Genomic DNA, 6000 nt, shown 5'->3' on the forward strand with positions numbered 1-6000 from the left:
CCATGCCCAGAAATAAGCTGCATGACTTTGGACAGATAAGTTATATAACCTCTCTAGGCCTCAGGGTTCTCACATGTAAAATGGGTCATACTCCATTTTATTGTGTTCTAAGGAGCCTTTTGTTTTCACTTCTAATTTTAATGTTTGAAATGGAAGTGTATCTTATAACTGCCATCTTATATTTTTCACCCTATAAAACTGCTATTAAATTGATCATGTCTTATCATTGATGGGCTTTCCAGGTGGCTCAGCAGTAAAGAATCTGTGTGCCACAAAGACAGAAATATAGATCAAAGGAACAGAATAGAAAGCCCAGAGATAAATCCACGAACCTATGGACACCTTATCTTTGACAAAGAAGGCAAGGATATACAATGGAAAAAAGACAACCTCTTTAACAAGTGGTGCTGGGAAAACTGGTCAACCACTTGTAAAAGAATGAAACTAGAACACTTTCTAACACCATACACAAAAATAAATTCAAAATGGATTAAAGATCTAAATGTAAGACCAGAAACTATAAAATTCCTAGAGGAGAACATAGGCACAACACTCTCCGACATAAATCACAGCAAGATCCTCTATGACCCACCTCCCAGAATATTGGAAATAAAAGCAAAACTAAACAAATGGGACCTAATGAAACTTAAAAGCTTTTGCACTACAAAGGAAACTATAAGTAAGGTGAAAAGACAGCCCTCAGATTGGGAGAAAATAATAGCAAATGAAGAAACAGACAAAGGATTAATCTCAAAAATATACAAGCAACTCCTGCAGCTCAATTCCAGAAAAATAAATGACCCAATCAAAAAATGGGCCAAAGAACTAAACAGACATTTCTCCAAAGAAGACATACAGATGGCTAACAAACACATGAAAAGATGCTCAACATCACTCATTATTAGAGAAATGCAAATCAAAACCACAATGAGGTACCATTACACGCCAGTCAGGATGGCTGCTATCCAAAAGTCTACAAGCAATAAATGCTGGAGAGGGTGTGGAGAAAAGGGAACCCTCTTACACTGTTGGTGGGAATGCAAGCTAGTACAGCCACTATGGAAAACAGTGTGGAGATTTCTTAAAAAACTGGAAATAGAACTGCCATATGACCCAGCAATCCCACTTCTGGGCATACACACTGAGGAAACCAGATCTGAAAGAGACACGTGCACCCCAATGTTCATCGCAGCACTGTTTATAATAGCCAGGACATGGAAGCAACCTAGATGCCCATCAGCAGATGAATGGATAAGGAAGCTGTGGTACATATACACCATGGAATAGTACTCAGCTGTTAAAAAGAATTCATTTGAACCAGTTCTAATGAGATGGATGAAACTGGAGCCCATTATACAGAGTGAAGTAAGCCAGAAAGATAAAGAACATTACAGCATACTAACACATATATATATGGAATTTAGAAAGATGGTAACGATAACCCTATATGCAAAACAGAAAAAGAGACACAGAAATACAGAACAGACTTTTGAACTCTGTGGGAGAAGGCAAGGGTGGGACATTTCAAAAGAACAGCATGTATACTATCTATGGTGAAACAGATCACCAGCCCAGGTGGGATGCATGAGACAAGTGCTCGGGCCTGGTGCACTGGGAAGACCCAGAGGAATCAGGTGGAGAGGGAGGTGGGAGGGGGGATCGGGATGGGGAATACGTGTAACTCTATGGCTGATTCATATCAATGTATGACAAAACCCACTGAAATGTTGTGAAGTAATTAGCCTCCAACTAATAAAAAAAATTAAAAAAAAGAAAAAAAAAGAATCTGTGTACCAATGCAGGATATGAAAGAGATGTGAGTTTGATTCCTGACTTGGGAAGATCCCCTGGAGAAGGAAATGGCAGCACACTCCAGTATTTTCCCCTGGAGAATTCCATGGACAGAGGAGCCTGGTGGACTACAGTCCATAGGGTCACAAAAGAGTTGGGATAGCATTTGAAGGATTTAGTAATGCATACCCTCCAGGGTTCTTAGAAAGCCTGAAGATTATGTATGTAAAGTGCTTGGTACTGACTCAGAGCTTAAGAAATGTTGGTTTTTATTATTTAAGCAACTTGACCATAGACTGTATTACTAGTAAGTGGCAAAGCCTAGATTGGAACCAAGTTTGTAATAGTAGTTATGAGCTTCTTCTTTTCTAGGCCAAAATTCTAGCCCCAGATAGTGAGGGAACCAGCTCATTACATTAGCTTTGAGTCTGTCCACCATATTATGATCCACACTCCCTGATTCTCATTACTTTGCCTGTTCTTCTTAATTCCTAATATCTTCACCAAGCATAAATTATGTTGACCCATCACCATTTAAAATTTGAAATTGTAATCTTTAAATCAATGTACATGACTTGCATAATTATAATATTAAATGATTATATTAATAATTAAATTATTATATTAATTGTTATATTAAATTGTCATATTCTTTTCTGAATGCTGAGTTCTAGGATAATAAGAACTAGGTGATAAATAAAATAGGCTAAAAGGCAAATAGATAAATCTTAAAATTATTGAGAGGAAGTTAAGCCTATAGCCTATTCCAATGTTCTCTTTTTGTGTTTTTGCTTTTCCTCCCAGAGGGAATCAACAATTCATCATTGCACTTGTGATAGGTGTCCATGTTCTTCTACTCACTGAAAGTGACTCTGAGCTGAGGAGGGGAGTGTGGCCAAAAATCTCAAGTACAAAGTTGTTGTAGTAGACATTTACTGTTGTTATTATTTTTATCAATTGCCTGCCCAGCATCCAATCTTTCTTCTTTTCCATTGGAGAAACTCTGTCCTCCCTCAGTCCTTGTGATTTGTTACAGGTAGGATTCATCTTAGGGTTGATTGAGAAACTGAGGCCTAAACAATCAGCATATTTTATCCCTTTGGCCACTACATTTGGTTCAGGGATGAGCAATTTTTTTTTTACCTAATCTAGTTTGACTTTTAACTTTCTAATACTTTTAATTGAAAGAGTCACTCTTCACTAACATAATTGGAAATCAAGACCAATTGGTATTTGGGGACACACCCAGTAGCTGCAGGTAAACATTGGAAATAAACTCTTATGAGGACTAAACTAAACCCAATGAGGAATTGATGGGAAGAGTTTTTCAGGGTCCCCTGGCACCATCAAGGAAGAGGTTTGTTCTGATAGACTGACCCAAGTGTAAAATCAGCCAGGCAGGTATTTTTATTAGCAGTGAGGTGATTGAGGTCCCATAAATCAATAACCTTTATTTAAACCACACAGATCCCTCTTCTTGAATCCAGTGTTTTCCAACCAGTCATTTGGACTTAATTTAGCCTTTCTTTTCTTGGAAGGGAGTACGTATAGCAAGTGACACCCTGCTCTGGGAGGTATTTGGTAGGGTAGTGTGCAGGAATAAATGCATGGTCTGGTTTACAAGCGAACCTTCTGTGAATCTGATTGTCACAAGCCAGTTCAACTGGTGAGCTCAACCTTGGATAATTTTAACTCATTTGAATTTCTGAACCTGCACATTTGAAAATCACATCCAAAACAGAAATGTCTAGTGGCAAGCAAAAAATCCCATTAAAGTTTGCCTAAAAATAGCAGATCTAAAAATTACTTTTGTTGTCTTCTCTTGAGGGAGGAATGGGCTTGATATTTGTTCTTTGAAATGTGTTTCACTCATCTAAGATCCTGGATACATGGTGTGGGGTAACAGTGGGGGTTTGGGAGCTGACTGATTTATTTACTTTTCCCCCAAGACCTCAGCCACTAAACAGTGATCCTTTGTGTGGCTGCTGAGATGTCAGTTATGAAAAATAGCCATTCAAGCCCTGGTAAGATGTTCTAAGATCTTACTTGATAAAGTGATTCACTCTTTCAGAAAGTTTGTATCGGTGACTACCCTGATAAGACATGAGGTTTTAGAGAAAGAGGTGGAATGTTGAATCTCTAATTTATTTTACAGTAGAGCTTGTTGCAGCATCTTCAAGATAAAAAATGCCATTTAGAAGATATTTCTCTTCATTAAGATGATATTCCTATGCAATTTGGAAATACTAAGCTATTCATAGACTTGCTCATATTTTTGCTTATTAAGTACAACAAACACTTTAATATTTACTATGTACATAGCATGGGTTAAGTAAATTTTCCTTTTTACACAACCTAAGTGCAAGATACTGTCAAAGTAATTTCATAATCATTTCATAAGCCAGATAAAGGCACTTACCATAAAGGTTGTAAAGTTTTTTAAATGTCAGAGCAGAAACTGAACAATTATAAGGGGGCACATTTTATTAATTTATCATTCTTACTATGACATTAACTTCCTTCCTCCAAATTGCTCATTTGACATTTTTCCAATCTGGACTGTGTGAAGAACTTCACAATGAATATTGCCTTATTTTTCCTTCTTCCTTTTTTCAGTGTTTTTTTTTTTTTTTATTAGTTGGAAGCTAATTACTTCACAACATTTCAGTGGGTTTTGTCATACATTGATATGAATCAGCCATAGAGTTACACGTATTCCCCATCCCGATACCCCTCCCACCTCCCTCTCCACCTGATTCCTCTGGGTCTTCCCAGAGCACCAGGCCCGAGCACTTGTATCATGCATCCCACCTGGGCTGGTGATCTGTTTCACCATAGATAATATACATGTTGTTCTTTTGAAATGTCCCACCCTTGCCTTCTCCCACAGAGTTCAAAAGTCTGTTCTGTATTTCTGTGTCTCTTTTTCTGTTTTGCATATAGGGTTATCGTTACCATCTTTCTAAATTCCATATATATGTGTTAGTATGCTGTAATGTTCTTTATCTTTCTGGCTTACTTCACTCTGTATAATGGGCTCCAGTTTCATCCATCTCATTAGAACTGATTCAAATGAATTCTTTTTAACAGCTGAGTACTATTCCATGGTGTATATGTACCACAGCTTCCTTATCCATTCATCTGCTGATGGGCATCTAGGTTGCTTCCATGTCCTGGCTATTATAAACAGTGCTGCGATGAACATTGGGGTGCACGTGTCTCTTTCAGATCTGGTTTCCTCAGTGTGTATGCCCAGAAGTGGGAGTGCTGGGTCATATGGCAGTTCTATTTCCAGTTTTTTAAGAAATCTCCACACTGTTTTCCATAGTGGCTGTACTAGCTTGCATTCCCACCAACAGTGTAAGAGGGTTCCCTTTTCTCCACACCCTCTCCAGCATTTATTGCTTGTAGACTTTTGGATAGCAGCCATCCTGACTGGCGTGTAATGGTACCTCATTGTGGTTTTGATTTGCATTTCTCTAATAATGAGTGATGTTGAGCATCTTTTCATGTGTTTGTTAGCCATCTGTATGTCTTCTTTGGAGAAATGTCTGTTTAGTTCTTTGGCCCATTTTTTGATTGGGTCATTTATTTTTCTGGAATTGAGCTGCAGGAGTTGCTTGTATATTTTTGAGATTAATCCTTTGTCTGTTTCTTCATTTGCTATTATTTTCTCCCAATCTGAGGGCTGTCTTTTCACCTTACTTATAGTTTCCTTTGTAGTGCAAAAGCTTTTAAGTTTCATTAGGTCCCATTTGTTTAGTTTTGCTTTTATTTCCAATATTCTGGGAGGTGGGTCATAGAGGATCTTGCTGTGATTTATGTCGGAGAGTGTTGTGCCTATGTTCTCCTCTAGGAGTTTTATAGTTTCTGGTCTTACATTTAGATCTTTAATCCATTTTGAGTTTATTTTTGTGTGTGGTGTTAGAAAGTGTTCTAGTTTCATTCTTTTACAAGTGGTTGACCAGTTTTCCCAGCACCACTTGTTAAAGAGGTTGTCTTTTCTCCATTGTATGTCCTTGCCTCCTTTGTCAAAGATAAGGTGTCCATAGGTTCGTGGATTTATCTCTGGGCTTTCTATTCTGTTCCATTGGTCTATATTTCTGTCTTTGTGCCAGTACCATACTGTCTTGATGACTGTGGCTTTGTAGTAGAGTCTGAAGTCAGGCAGGTTGATTCCTCCAGTTCCATTCTTCTTTCTCAAGATTA

This window comes from Dama dama, chromosome X (assembly GCF_033118175.1).
Source record: "Dama dama isolate Ldn47 chromosome X, ASM3311817v1, whole genome shotgun sequence".
Classification (NCBI taxonomy): domain Eukaryota; kingdom Metazoa; phylum Chordata; class Mammalia; order Artiodactyla; family Cervidae; genus Dama; species Dama dama.